The 13,918-nt window shown below is 41.2% G+C and overlaps 1 protein-coding gene and 1 long non-coding RNA gene across 2 annotated transcripts in view; one reads left to right on the forward strand and one right to left on the reverse strand.

Moving 5' to 3' along the window:
- Window positions 1-13,918, forward strand: part of PACRG (parkin coregulated) — an 819,947-nt gene that overhangs the window by 387,883 nt on the left and 418,146 nt on the right. The window lies entirely within an intron of this gene.
- LOC309551055 overlaps window positions 1-13,918 on the reverse strand; it is a 453,941-nt gene that overhangs the window by 149,089 nt on the left and 290,934 nt on the right. The gene's annotated exons all lie outside the window — the stretch shown is intronic.

The following is a 13,918-nucleotide window of genomic DNA, read 5'->3' on the forward strand; positions in this document are numbered from 1 at the left end:
GTAGGGGGGTTGTGAAGGGGGCAGTGCTGTGGAGGGATGTGAAAGGGGCAGTGCTGTGGGGGAGGTATGTGAAGGGGCAGTGCTGTAGGGGGGATGTGAAGGGGGCAGTGCTGTAGGGGGGATGTGAAGGGGGCAGTGCTGTGGGGGGGATGTGAAAGGGGCAGTGCTGTGGGGGGAGGTATATGAACGGGGCAGTGCTGTGGGGGGAGGGATGTGAAGGGGGCAGTGCTGTGAGGGGGAAGTGAAAGGGGCAGTGCTTTCGGGGTGATATGTACAGGGGGACAGTGTTGTGGGGGAATTTGTGAAGGGAGCAGTGCTGCGTGGGGTATGGTGAAGGGGCAGTTCTGTGGGGATGATATGTGAAGGGAGACAGTGCTGTGTGTGGGGGGGTGATGTAAAAGGGGACAGTGCTGTGCGGGGCAGAAGTGAAAGGGGCGGTGCTGTGGGGATGTAAAGGGAGCAGTGCTGTGAGGGGGGATGTGAAAGAGGCAGTGCTTTGGGGGTGATATGTGCAGGGAGACATTGTTGTGGGGGAATATGTGAAGGGAGCAGTGCTGTGTGTAGGGGGGGTGATCTAAAAGGGGACAGTGCTGTGTGGGGAAAGTGAAAGGGGCAGTCTTGTGGGGAAGGGGGGGTGTGAAGGGTACAGTGCTGTGGGGGGGGGGGATATGAAGGGGGCAGTGCTTTGGAGGTGACAGTGGTGTGTGTGTTTGTGGGGGGGGGTGGTCATGTAAAGGGGGACAGTGCTCTGCGGGGGAAGTGATAGGGGCAGTGCTGTGCAGATGATATGTGATTTTACTATTCAGTCCTCCATGAATTTTAATTCAATACCCCTGAGTTAGAGTCACTTTAAATTGGCCTACCTTGCTAATCCCAATGTTACAGTGTTCTCAACTAGAAAATCTAAACCTGCAAGGCTTAGGCGCTAAAGTGGAACTTAACCCCCCGCCATATTTAGAAGGTACCTAGTTTTGGCAGGTAGCCACTTCCGCTTCTAGGCGATCCGAGCAGAAGTTTGCAACTCCCACCCACCCCCAACCTTTTGGGATATGTCACAGGTCCCAGGGGGCTGTGGGACTTTTCAAAGGTTGCTGTGCAGCTTGAATATGCACAGTGGGAAGCCGGGGACCCAAAGACCGGCGAAGAACTAGCCCGGGGGAGGACAACGCTGGTTCCCTGGATGGACAAGTGAGTGTTCAAAAAAAGTCAGCAGCTACAGTTTATGTAGCTGCTGACTTTTTATTTTTGCAGAACTGACTGAAGCTCCTTTTTAAGTACTGATTAATGGAAGGGAGTATCAGATGAGCCCAAATACCAATAACCCCTGCTTGTTTCCTAATGCAGTAAGAAGCAATGCCGAGGTAAGTGCAAATAATTTAGACTTAACCTGCACAGACTAACGTTTTACGAAATAGCTACTAAATCTTATAAAAAATGTTTAAAGAGATAATGTAATAGATTTCACAATATCTGTTCCATAGCAACATTTTATCTCTAACAGAGCTTGAAAAGATACAGCTTTAAAAAAAGGTAAATATGTATTCCGTGATAAGATTTGTGGATTAAATCTGATTTTAACTTTGTGAACTGCAACACATCACTTGGCACAAAGCACACTCCAGAATGCCATGACTCGTTCTAGGGTTAAGTTTTAATGAATACATTGCTAGATGTTTTATATGCAGCAGCTGACACTGTTTCACTTGGATAATAAAGAGGTAGATGCTGTATGTGATCCGTCTTGTACCTGTTATAGTGATGTTAACTGTAACAGCTCAATGATCAGAAGTATGTCAGGCCTTTGATTTATAATAGTGGAGACTAGAATTCATGACAAGATAGTTTAATTCGACAACTCGGAATAGATAAGGAGCTTGTCGGAATTATATTACTAGATGCTTCGGGATGTCTTTTGAAGTTGTTCTGTTCTGACAATTAAGAAAGATTTCTCTTTGATATCTCCATTATATTTAGACACACAGCAGATAGATTTTCTTATTACTTTTGACTGAAGCAGCACAAAATAGTATACTTGACTTGTTACTTTAAATACTATAAGAACACACTAATCACATTTAATTTGCTAATTAACATTTATTATTACTTAACTATTCGAAAATTGCCTACCCTCAGAAATGACTGTGAGCACTATGTGCAAATATATTTAAATTGATAAGGGCAATGATGGTTTCATTACATGTGATATTTGGAGCCTTTGTCTTCTTTCACAGTTCTAGAAACCAGCTATCAACTGTGATTGTGGCTGGTGAAGTAAGAGTTCATAAGGAGTGTGAAAGGGAGCATTTAAATAAATGGTACTTTTGAATGTTGCCAGTAGGATTTGCAGCCAATATGATGTCAGTACCCATATTTTTATTGAGTATTTCTTTGACTATAAAGAATATATTCGTAAGCTCGTGTCTGGATCACCAAATATTTTTTAATCAGACAAGTATGCTAACATGTACTAAGCAGACACCATTAGTGCCACACCTGTGTCTTGCGAAAACAATCAAGAGTGTTCCTGCTACAAACTAAGGTGAAAATGTTATTTTAACCACTTCTGAACCGGAAGATTTTCCCCCTTAAAGCAAAGTTCCACCCTAAAAAATTTTTTTTTACAAAAAATACCCCTAGGACAGTCAGGGCTAGTGCATTTAGGCAACGATAGTCTCTGAACTGTCCCCTGTTTAGCTTACCTGTAAGAAGAAAAACTTACCTTGAAAATGTCTTGTCCAGCGCTGCCATCTCCGGTGTGGGCAGCTGAAGCCAAGGCGTCCCTCTTCGTGTCCTCTTCCATGATGTTGGAGTCCAAGAAAGCCCTGCTCGTCACTTCTGGGGCAGGCGAATCATCCCGTAGCTGGTTCTGCGCATGCCCAGAAGCTGTTCTAACCCATCGGCAGAGAATGACGCGCCTGCGCCAGAAATGAAGAGGGACACCGGTGCAGGTGCATTGACTCCTGGGATTGATGACGCTCATCTCCCAGGAGTCAATGCAAAGGAGGAAGTGACGTCGGGGGCCGCGGCCACAGGAGGAGGAAGTGGAAGAAAGGTAAGGTAATTTTCTGAAAAAATAAGGTAAGTGAAACAAAAAAAAAAATGATAACTATCCAATTCTTTTTCAGAATCGTTTAATCTAACGGAAGGTGCAAAGTTCAAAAATAGGGTGGAACTCCGCTTTAATGACCAGGCCATTTTTTGCGATTCGGCACTGGGTTACTTTATTGGACAATTGCGCAGATGTGCGATGCTGTACCTAAATAAAATGTATGTCCTTTTCTCCCCCACAAATAGAGCTTTCTTTTGGTGGTATTTGATCACCTCTAAGATTTTTATTTTTTGCCCTATAAACAAAAATAGAGCGACAATTCTGAAAAAAAAAAAAACAATATTTTTCTCATTCTGCTATATAACATTACCAAAAAAAAAAATTTAAAAATCTAAATTTTTTAACATTGTAGGCCAATTTGTTGTCTGCTATATATTTTTGTTAAAAAAAACCGCAATAAGCGTATTTTGATTGGTTTGCGCAAAGGTTATCGCGTCTACTAACTACTGGAAAGATTTATGTCATTTTTATTGTTTTTTTTTTACTAGTAATGGGGACTTGCGATTTTTTGCAGGACTGCGACATTGTGGCAGACAGATCGGACACCTAACTGCCATTTTGGACTCTTTTGGGGGGACCAGTGACATTACTACAGTAATCAGTGCTAAAAATATGCACTGTTACTGTAATAATGACACTGGCAGGGAAGGGATTAACACAGTGGGTGATCAAGGGGTTAAATGTGTACCTAGGGGGTGTTTTCTAACTGTATGGGGGAGGGACTTGTGGAATCAACACAGAGAACTGTGGTCCTATATAGAAGGATCACAGACGCTTTGTGATCATTCCAGAGAGAAGAACGGTCAGCTGTGTTTACGTCGCCGATGTAGAGCTACGTCGGTTCATGCAGGAGGGGCTGCCTGGTGCAGTAAAACTGCGGCTGGCGGTCCGGAAGTAGTTAAGCAAATATTGTACCCAAACGGTTTCCTTAGTGCCCCCTAGTAGCTGGCATATTTTGTTAGTTAGGCATATTACAGATGTCAAGCATCATAGGAAATCAGCACAAAAAATAAGAATCTTGAATGTGATTAGAATGATAGATGTATTGGCTTGTCAATTGTAATTCTTTATTACCAAATTAGCCACTTCCAGTCCAGGCCAATTCTAACATTCCTCTCCTATATGTACAAAACCTCTTTTTTTTGCTAGAAAATTACTTAGAACTCCCAAACTTTATACATTTTTTTAAATAGAGGTCTAGAGAGCAAAATGGTGGGTGTTGCATAATTTTATGCCACATGATATTTGCACAGCAGTTTTCTAGAAAAATACACTTAAATAAATTTTTACGCACAAAAACACAATATAATACCATTTTTGGTCAAATATAAAAGATGATGTTATGCCAAGTAAGTAGATACCAAACATTTTGGTATCACTTTTATGATCACAAAAGAGATGAACAAAATCTCTCAACATGGGCCATGACAGGTCCTCCTTATGGAGAAATCTTGGGGTCTTTTAGAACAAAGTCAGTTCCACTCACTGTTTCCCAGGAACCAAATGTCACCAGTCACATCCTTACCCAGTTCCTCAATCACTCGGGAGAACCAGGTAAGGATGTGACCTGAGGCATCTGACGCCCCCTGCTGCGGCGGTAGTGGGGGGGGGACCACCTTCTGCCATCTGTAAAAGTAATCCAGCAGCTCTATAATCGCTAGGATTACTTTTACAGTGAAGGGATTAGACAGCTGGAAAAAAAAATGATATGTGACAGGTGACTGATACTAAGCAGGCAGACAGAAACCAGGCAAGAAGCATACTGGTCAGAAAGTATCGTGCCAGACATAATGAACAGTATGCAGGATCAGGCATGCTGGGTTGGTAACAGTTGATCAGATCAAGCATAGAGGGCAGGCAGAAGAGAAATCAGGACACGGGCTGAGGTCAGCAACAGAGAGACAGATCTGGCAAGCCAGTAGACAAGAGCACATTCCAGAAACAAGCTGAGGTCAGGGCAGGTGGCGATCAAGCATTGTTAGAGGCAAGCAAGGTGAAGAACAGAATTTAGGTACAGGAACAAGCAACAGAGGACTTGCAATACTGTAGATCAAACAGCAATGAGCCAGTGCAGCAGTTCAGTTTAAATAGCCCATCACCAGTATTAGTGACAGGCATGTGCACGCTCAGGTATGCGCGTACACATGGACGCATGCATATGCATACATCTGCGCACATCTACTCAGACACTTACTGGATATTGCCTGCGCATCTACAAAAGGGACACAGAAATGAATAAGAAGCAGAACTGGGCTTCTAGTCTTCCCATAAGCTGGTCATACATTGTTCAGTTTTTTTCACTCACTTCTTCAGCAGGCTGAAGAAAACTGAACCAATTCCCTTGTCCTCTCTGCTGCGTTAGTGTATTCTGATAGCGGTGAGACTCCCCCGCTATCAGAATACCCAAATCAATGCAGGGAGACTCCCCCGCTATCAGAATACATAGGTCAATGCGGGGAGACTCCCCCGTTATCAGAATACACAGGTCAATGCGGGGAGACTCCCCCGCTATCAGAATACACAGGTCAATGCGGGGAGACTCCCCCGCTATCAGAATACACAGGTCAATGCGGGGAGACTGCCCCGCTATCAGAATACCCAGATCAATGCGGGGAGACTCCCCCGCTATCAGAATACCCAGATCAATGCAGGGAGACTCCCTCGCTATCAGAATACACAGATCAATGCGGGGAGACTCCCTCGCTATCAGAATACCCAGATCAATGCGGGGAGTCTCCCCCGCTATCAGAATACACAGATCAATGCGGGGAGACTCCCTCGCTATCAGAATACACAGATCAATGCGGGGAGACTCCCTCGCTATCAGAATACACAGATCAATGCGGGGAGACTCCCTCGCTATCAGAATACACAGGTCAATGCGGGGAGACTCCCTCGCTATCAGAATACACAGATCAATGCGGGGAGACTCCCTCGCTATCAGAATACCCATATCAATGCGGGGAGACTCCCTCGCTATCAGAATACACAGATCAATGCGGGGAGACTCCCTCGCTATCAGAATACACAGATCAATGCGGGGAGACTCCCTCGCTATCAGAATACACAGGTCAATGCGGGGAGACTCCCTCGCTATCAGAATACACAGGTCAATGCGGGGAGACTCCCCCGCTATCAAAATACCCATATCAATGCGGGGAGACTCCCCCACTATCAGAATACACAGGTCAATGCTGCAGTCATTGGCTGCAGCCGCTGATTGAGCGGCATTTATCTGACAGGGCCATTAGGCAGAAGTCTACCAGTAGAGCCCAGACACATATGAACAAAACACAACATTACCATTTGCAATACACTAAAACTGTATTTTTATATCCTACAAACAGCAGTAATTTTTATTATTTGATATCTACCAAACAGAAATTATATTTTGTTGGCTGATCTCATTCATTTGCTAAAACTGACATCTGAACTGAAGCTGGGGGGCTGTTTCTTATACAAGTCAATGACCCCATAAAACCTTACAACCAAACATAATGTTGTCTGTATGCACTCAGCTTTATGATATGTGAATTGTACTGTGCTTATTAATAACTAAAATAAACCCATCCAGGTTTACATTTTTTCAGTTTTAGGGTTTTTGAGGACTGTGTAATCAGTGAGGGTTTTTTTCAAGCAAGGATTTTTTTATTTATTTACTGAGATTATTTGATGTTATATAGCTGTAGATATGTGTTTAGCAGAACATTTTGCTTGCGTTAGGACTGATAACCTCAATATTATTCAGGCTCATGAGACTCCAAGGACTAAATGGAAGTACGTATTTCTCAGTTTACTGTATGTTGCTGATGATTCCATTTTTTTCTAGAAAGGAACGAGAGAGAATCTCAAAGGTGGAAACAAAAAAGTCGCAATTTATTCCAACCTTGTGAACATTTTTGACCTCACAAGTGTAGGTCTTTTTTATTACCCAAAGTCTGCATACAGGTTTTTTTTAACTGTCGCAGATTGAGCAGAAAAATACAAAAACGTAATTTTTGTTTCAAACTTTTTTAAAACCATGTGTCTTTTATACATATTTTTAGATAAATCAATTCAGAAAGACATTGTCTGGGCAGTGATCCATTGTCGTGTAACCACTTGTTTTTCCCTGCTTCCCTGCACTGCTTCTGATGTAATTGCTGAGGGTCATACAGATGACAAAGTAATGCATTTAAGAAAACCCATTTTTTTTTTCCATTTAAACGGCTCAAGGTGTCTGATTTTTTTCACTTCTTATTGTAGAAGATGACCAGAGATCAGAGGGAAGTGTGATGGCTGGTGCAAAGTTGATATTGATCTTAAAGGTTGAGTGAAAACAAGTTTGACCTGCTTTCTCTTGTCAGGTACTCTGATGTACTTGCAATATAAATAATGTTTTTCTATATAGAAAGGGTAAATAAAACCAAATTAAACCTGCTCTTCACATGGCAGGCTCATGATCCTCTCTATATGGCACTTCATGTTATGGATCAGTCTGACATACATCTACAAATAAGGGCAAGCACCTAAAATGAAAACAAACAAACAAAAAACAACAAATTCATTAATAGATTCTCTAAAAGTTTCATCCTAAAGCTGGCAATATTTTAAAATAATAGATGATGTAAAATAAGTTATAAATATGCAGATTATCGATATCTACAAATAATGCAAAAAATATATTAGGACATAATAAACAAGCTTTCCAAGGGAACTGCTTGCAAAATATACTGGGCAAAAGTTCTAACAAGGCTTTTTGAGTAATTTAAAGACAACAAGGGGTTGAACACAAAGGAAAATAGACTGATCATCTTGCAAGGGAAATTTTACTTTGCAAAGAATATCCAATCACCTGCAAGGGAAAAAAAAACACAGCATTTTTACTTGCACTTTATTGAAAATGGAAGTCAGCAGAGCTTCACCTTATTCACTAAGCTCTGGGGAAAATTCCTTTGAAAAGTGCAAATTAGGGATCGACCGATTATTGGCAATGCCGATATATAGGGGGCCGATATGCACTTTCCCCAATATATCGGAATCGGCCCCTGAGGTCATCGATATTGCCAATATTTCTGGAAAGTGCTGTACTGGAGTGATGCCTGCAGCTAGAGGCATCACCCTGTTACCGGCATCAATAGCTGACGGTCGGCTGTCTTGTAATGACAACCGATGCAGCTGAGAAGCCGCTCAGCTGTAATTACAAGGAGCGGGAAGGGATGTCTCCGCCCTTCCGCCACCTTCCGCGGTCTCCCAGGTCTCCCGTTCCACCGGGAGACCCAGGCATACTACCTGCACGGCCGCCGAACAGAAGACCCGATCAAAGCCGCATTCGGCTCTGATCGGGTCTCCATGTAAAAACCTGGAAGTGATGTCATGACATCACTTCTGGGTTCTCGGCAGCAAATTAAAAAAAAGTGAGGATTCAAAACAGCCAAACTTGGGGTTTTGAATGCTTTTAAGTGCAGAGGAGGGGTTTGGGGTATTTTAGACCCCCAGATTCCTCTACCAGAGTACCTTTAAAAAATAAATAAAAAAATAAAAACATTTTTTTAATGTCCGAAAATATCGGCCAATATAGGCCAATACCGATATCCAATGACCAAAATATCGGTATCGGCACTAAAAAAAAGATATTGGTCGATCACTAGTGCCAATATATGTGTGTATATATACATGCATATATATGTCCCTCGGCTTGCAAGGAACATACTTGCCACTTCACTTCAGATTAATACACCTTACTAACCGATCCGTGACTGATTCCCATCTCTGCCAATCTTTTCACTGGCTTCCCCTACCCCATCGTATCAAATTCAAAATACTAACACAACTTACAAGGCCATACACAACATTACTCCCAGCTACATCACCAACCTAATCTGCAGATATCGTCCAAATCATCCCCTCCGTTCCTCCCAGGACCTCCTCCCACGCTCGCCTCCGGGACTTTTCCAGAGCCTCTCACATCCTCTGCAACTACCTTGCTCCAGTATGTCCAGTCAACTCCTACCCTGTCCACTTGTAGGTGGTCCTTGAAAACACACGTATTTAGGGAAGCCTACCCCACCTCCACCTAAGATCTGTACTTGTGTCATCTCCATCAGATCATCCCCCGCAGCCACTACCTTTTGTACCACCTCCCCCTTCTTTAGATTGTAAGCTCCATGAGCAGGGCCCTCCTATTCCTTTTGTATTGAACTGTATTGTAAATTGTGCCATCCCCCTTTTTATTGTAAAGCGCTGTGTAAACTGTTGGTGCTATATAAATCCTGTATAATACTAATAATAATAATAATAATAATATTAATAATATACAAATATAGGTAAAAGAGAACAAATTAAAATACTTGATTGTTCTGAATTTGGTGTTGCCTGATTTAAGTGCAGTTTTTATAGTGTAGGTACATATAAATTGTTCATAGAAAATATACAGAATTCTAATGTATGGTAACTAAGAATGAATGTACCCATAGACTTTACATGATTATTGGCCTTTAGGTAACACTCCGACCTTTACAAACTTTTTCCCATAATGAACATGCCCATACAATTATCGTCTAGCTAAAAATTTTCAACCCCCACTTATTACTAATATGGCATGTACTGTAAAATTACTTATTTAAGGTAAACCATGAAACCTTTAAGGTGACCAACTTTTCCACTTACTGTATTGCTTAATTATTATGTAAGAAAATGTTTTTCAACCAGAGTCCCCATTCCATTTTTTAAGTGCTATAAACAATATTAATAATACACACAACACCCAAGCATTATTTATTAAAAGTTCTACATAGTCCCCTCTGGCCATATCTGAGTTGCAGTTGCATTACTTAAGGTGTGACTTTCCCACGCGACTACATTGCGTCTTGCTTTCAACTTCATTAACAGAAGTCAATGCAAGTCGTGGTGAAGTCACGCCAAAGTAGTGCAGCAACCTTTTTCTAAGCCACTGCAACTTGAGTCGCACGGATTAGAATGGTTATATTGCTGTTAATGGGGTGCAACATGTCATGCAACTTTGAACTCTCAAGTCGCATGACAAGTCGCGGCAGTGTGAACTGAGCCTTAAGCCCCATACACACTATGAAAAAATCAGGCAAACCTTTGGCTGTTTTTCCTTGATGTTTAGCAGCAAGTCGGACCGAGGATAGAAATAATTTACAAAAATTCTCGTATTTTGTTATGTCTCTCGTATGTGATATTTCTTGTATGAAAATCGTACGGAAATAGTACACATGAAATGAAAATTGTTAGTTCTGTTCTCATATGAGAAACATTTTGGAGTTTTTCCCTTCAGAAATTTTATTTCAGAAGGCCAGAATCAGCTGTCGAAAGTTGTGTACATACCATCAGAAAATGGTACGATCGTTCCTTGGACGAAAATGTTCACCTTATTTTCTTATAGTGTGTACAGGGCACTAGTCATCCTACAAGGCCTGTAGACAGCTGAGACTAATAGCGAGGTCTGGCTACCAGGTAAAAATAGACCTACGAATGAAGCCTTATTTCCACCCAAAGATTTACAAAGACTCCAACTTGTCAAGATCTGAGAAAACCAAAAGTTTTATCCCTCCACATCAGAGACGCTATATACAGTATACTAACAAAAGGTGTATAATGAGAATCGGAAGGAGGCTCACACACACTAGCAGCGCTAATTACAATAACTTGTGTATAGAAACAATGGATCAAAAAATTATTCTCTGCAAGAAAATGTCCATTCAAAGTGATATCCACAAATGCTGAATGATAAAGTTCTTATATTGAATAGGATCCTGGAGTGCAAGCCCGTGAACCCTCAGTGGCACTTCCTGTTTAGATGGACCACCGTCACCACACCTCAAAAAAACGTGCCCCCCTAGGTAGTAAAAACTCACCACAGGATGGGAAAAGAAACGCCTTGTATGGGGTATAATTCCACAATGTGGTACACGAATTCCAGGTAAACACTCTCCGGATTGCCCAAACTCTGATATCAAATCAGGATTTCAGTTCAGCATAAACTGCACCAGACACCTCAGATCATGTATGGGAAAAGAAAGGGGGAGGACCCATAGTGTGATTCCATAAACAACACTTTATTAGAATTCCCAATCCCCCATATAAGATACACTCACAATGTTAAAATTAAATAGTAGCATGTAGAATAAATGTGGAGTCCGTCGTGTGCCGGTAAACTCACCGCTACCTGTTTAGGGAAAGCCAGAGCTCCAGCGCACCGACTCTGCGTGACAGCTGATGGATGCGTGCTCACGCCCTTACATGTTTCGTCACACGGACTTCTACCGAGGGCGCGCTATCTGTCCATCTAAACAGGAAGTGCCACTGAGGGTTCACGGGCTTGCACTCCAGGATCCTATTCAATATAAGAACTTTATCATTCAGCATTTGTGGATATCACTTTGAATGGACATTTTCTTGCAGAGAATAATTTTTTGATCCATTGTTTCTATACACAAGTTATTGTAATTAGCGCTGCTAGTGTGTGTGAGCCTCCTTCCGATTCTCATTATACACCTTTTGTTATCAATTGAATTTATAGCGGCTGCTTTGTATTTAGATTTTCTATTTTATATTAGCGCTGGGTTGAGTGGGTGTTTTTATACTTACTCCTATTTTCTATATACAGTATACTATCAACTAATAAATCACTGAATTATTGATGTGTTTTTATAGATATATATACACTACATGGACTGATGCTTTATGCAGAAGTTAAAGTGATGTGGGTCTTTCTTGGTTTCGAGTATATAGTAAGAAGGCCTGTTGAATGTTTACTCACCACAGAAAGATGTTACGTGCTCTTGTTTAAAGTACAATCTAATTAAATGTCTGCATCTATTACTGTTAAAATATAATCCATGGCAAGTAGATAGCAACAAGCTTAGTGTTATTAACATAACTGCTGTAAGATGAAGTCCAGTCACCCCATCCTTCTGGACTTTGAACATATGTTTCTTGTGCTATAATAATCAAATTCCTGTTGCTCCATCTATACCTTGGCTTATGCCATCATGTTATGCTATGTGCTATTCCATGGTCTAAAACCCAATTCCAGGAAGATCATATTATAACTGAATGCTTGCACTGGCTAAACAGTTGTTGGCTAAACAGCTTCATTCCTTAAGGACACATAAGTGCAAGTGTAAGTGTAAGTGCACACAAAGGTACCCCCAGACTGGAAACTTTAAAATACAAGCTGGCCTATGTCAAAAATATAAACAACTGTTACTAAAATCTATTTTTCAATCTTCTGGAACTGGAAGTGTCTATTCACACTACCGCGACTTGTCAGGCGACTTGTCAGCCTGACAAGTCGCAGTCCGTCGCGGTCCATGCAGTGCTACAGGACCGGCTCTAATAGGAGCGACACAAGTCGCTCCGACTTAGAAAAAGGGTCCTGTACTACTTCAGAGCAACCTTGGAGCAACTTGCATAGACATTCATTATATGAAGTCCGTGCAAATCACGCCGAAGTCGCGGTGCACGCGACTTCACAGGTCGCCCCCGAAGTCGGAGCGACCTAGTGTGAACCGGCACAAAGTGTTCGATTATATCTTTGTTTACACACAGTGCAGTCTGCCCCCTGTCCAGCAATTCTAATAAAGAACATATGCTTAGTGTCTTCCCTTTTTAGATGGTATAATACAGTTGGCAGTATTTTGCTTCATTACAGATGTTAAAAACAGTAGTAAATAGTTCTAATTTGTCAAAATTAAGAAAACGTCTACACATATATTTCGGAGTTTCATAAGGGAGCTTCTACTGAAAATTTCTATTTGCAATAACTTACATTTGTCATCTGATGCTTGTTGTTCATCTGCTATGTAAATCCTTACTGTAAATTACTTTTTGAGGTTAGGACCATTTTTTTTAGGTGGCTGGAAAGTAGGTTAACGTAAATAAAAAAATAAAAACTGCAATTGAGTTTGGGTGAGTGATGCCTCTGATTTTCCACATTGAATGATGAACTAATTTCTCTTTGTACCCCAGAGCCCTTTAACTGGATCCCAAGGAGAGGAGAGGGAAGTAGACTTGCTGATTAAGTGACCACTGTAATAGTCACAAAGGACACATGGTCAGGAGCCCTCAGCTCCCAATCATAACTAGAGACTAGGGATGATCGAACTTTTGAAAAGTTCGGTTCGACCAGAACACCCGAACTTCACGAAAGTTCGGTTCGGATTTCAGAACCCCATTGAAATCAATGGGACCCGAACTTCTGTAATCAAAAAACACCATTTTTAAGCCCTAAAACCCAATAAATGCCCCTAAAAAGTGCCTAGGGTTCTGGGTCATGCCCCAGGGACTATTAATCACACAAAAAAAAGTTCTTAAAAATTGTCATTTTTGATAAAAAAGCCAATTATTGAAAAATTAAAAAAAAAAAAAAAAGAGATTTTTTTGATTTTTACTTTGGATTTAGTATCTGGGGGGTCTAAAAGGTGTGCATGTGAAGTTTCAGCTCTGTAGCATGTCCAGAACCATGAAAAAAAAAAGATAATTTTTCAGTAGAACAGGGATGTGGTTCGGGAGCCTCCTTTAACTTTAACACCTATATGATCTTTTTTTCTGGTTCTGGACATGCTACAGAGCTGAAACTTCACAGGTACACCTTTTAGACCCCCCAGACACAAAATCACACAAAAAAAGTTCTTAAAAATTGTCATTTTTGATAAAAAAGCCAATTATTGAAAAATTAAAAAAAAAAAAAAAAAAAGAGATTTTTGGATTTAGTATCTGGGGGGTCTAAAAGGTGTGCATGTGAAGTTTCAGGTCTGTAGCATGTCCAGAACCCCCCAAAAATTAGCATTTTCTTATAATTTT

This window comes from Pelophylax lessonae (assembly GCF_965119305.1).
Source record: "Pelophylax lessonae genome assembly, chromosome: 3".
Taxonomy (NCBI): domain Eukaryota; kingdom Metazoa; phylum Chordata; class Amphibia; order Anura; family Ranidae; genus Pelophylax; species Pelophylax lessonae.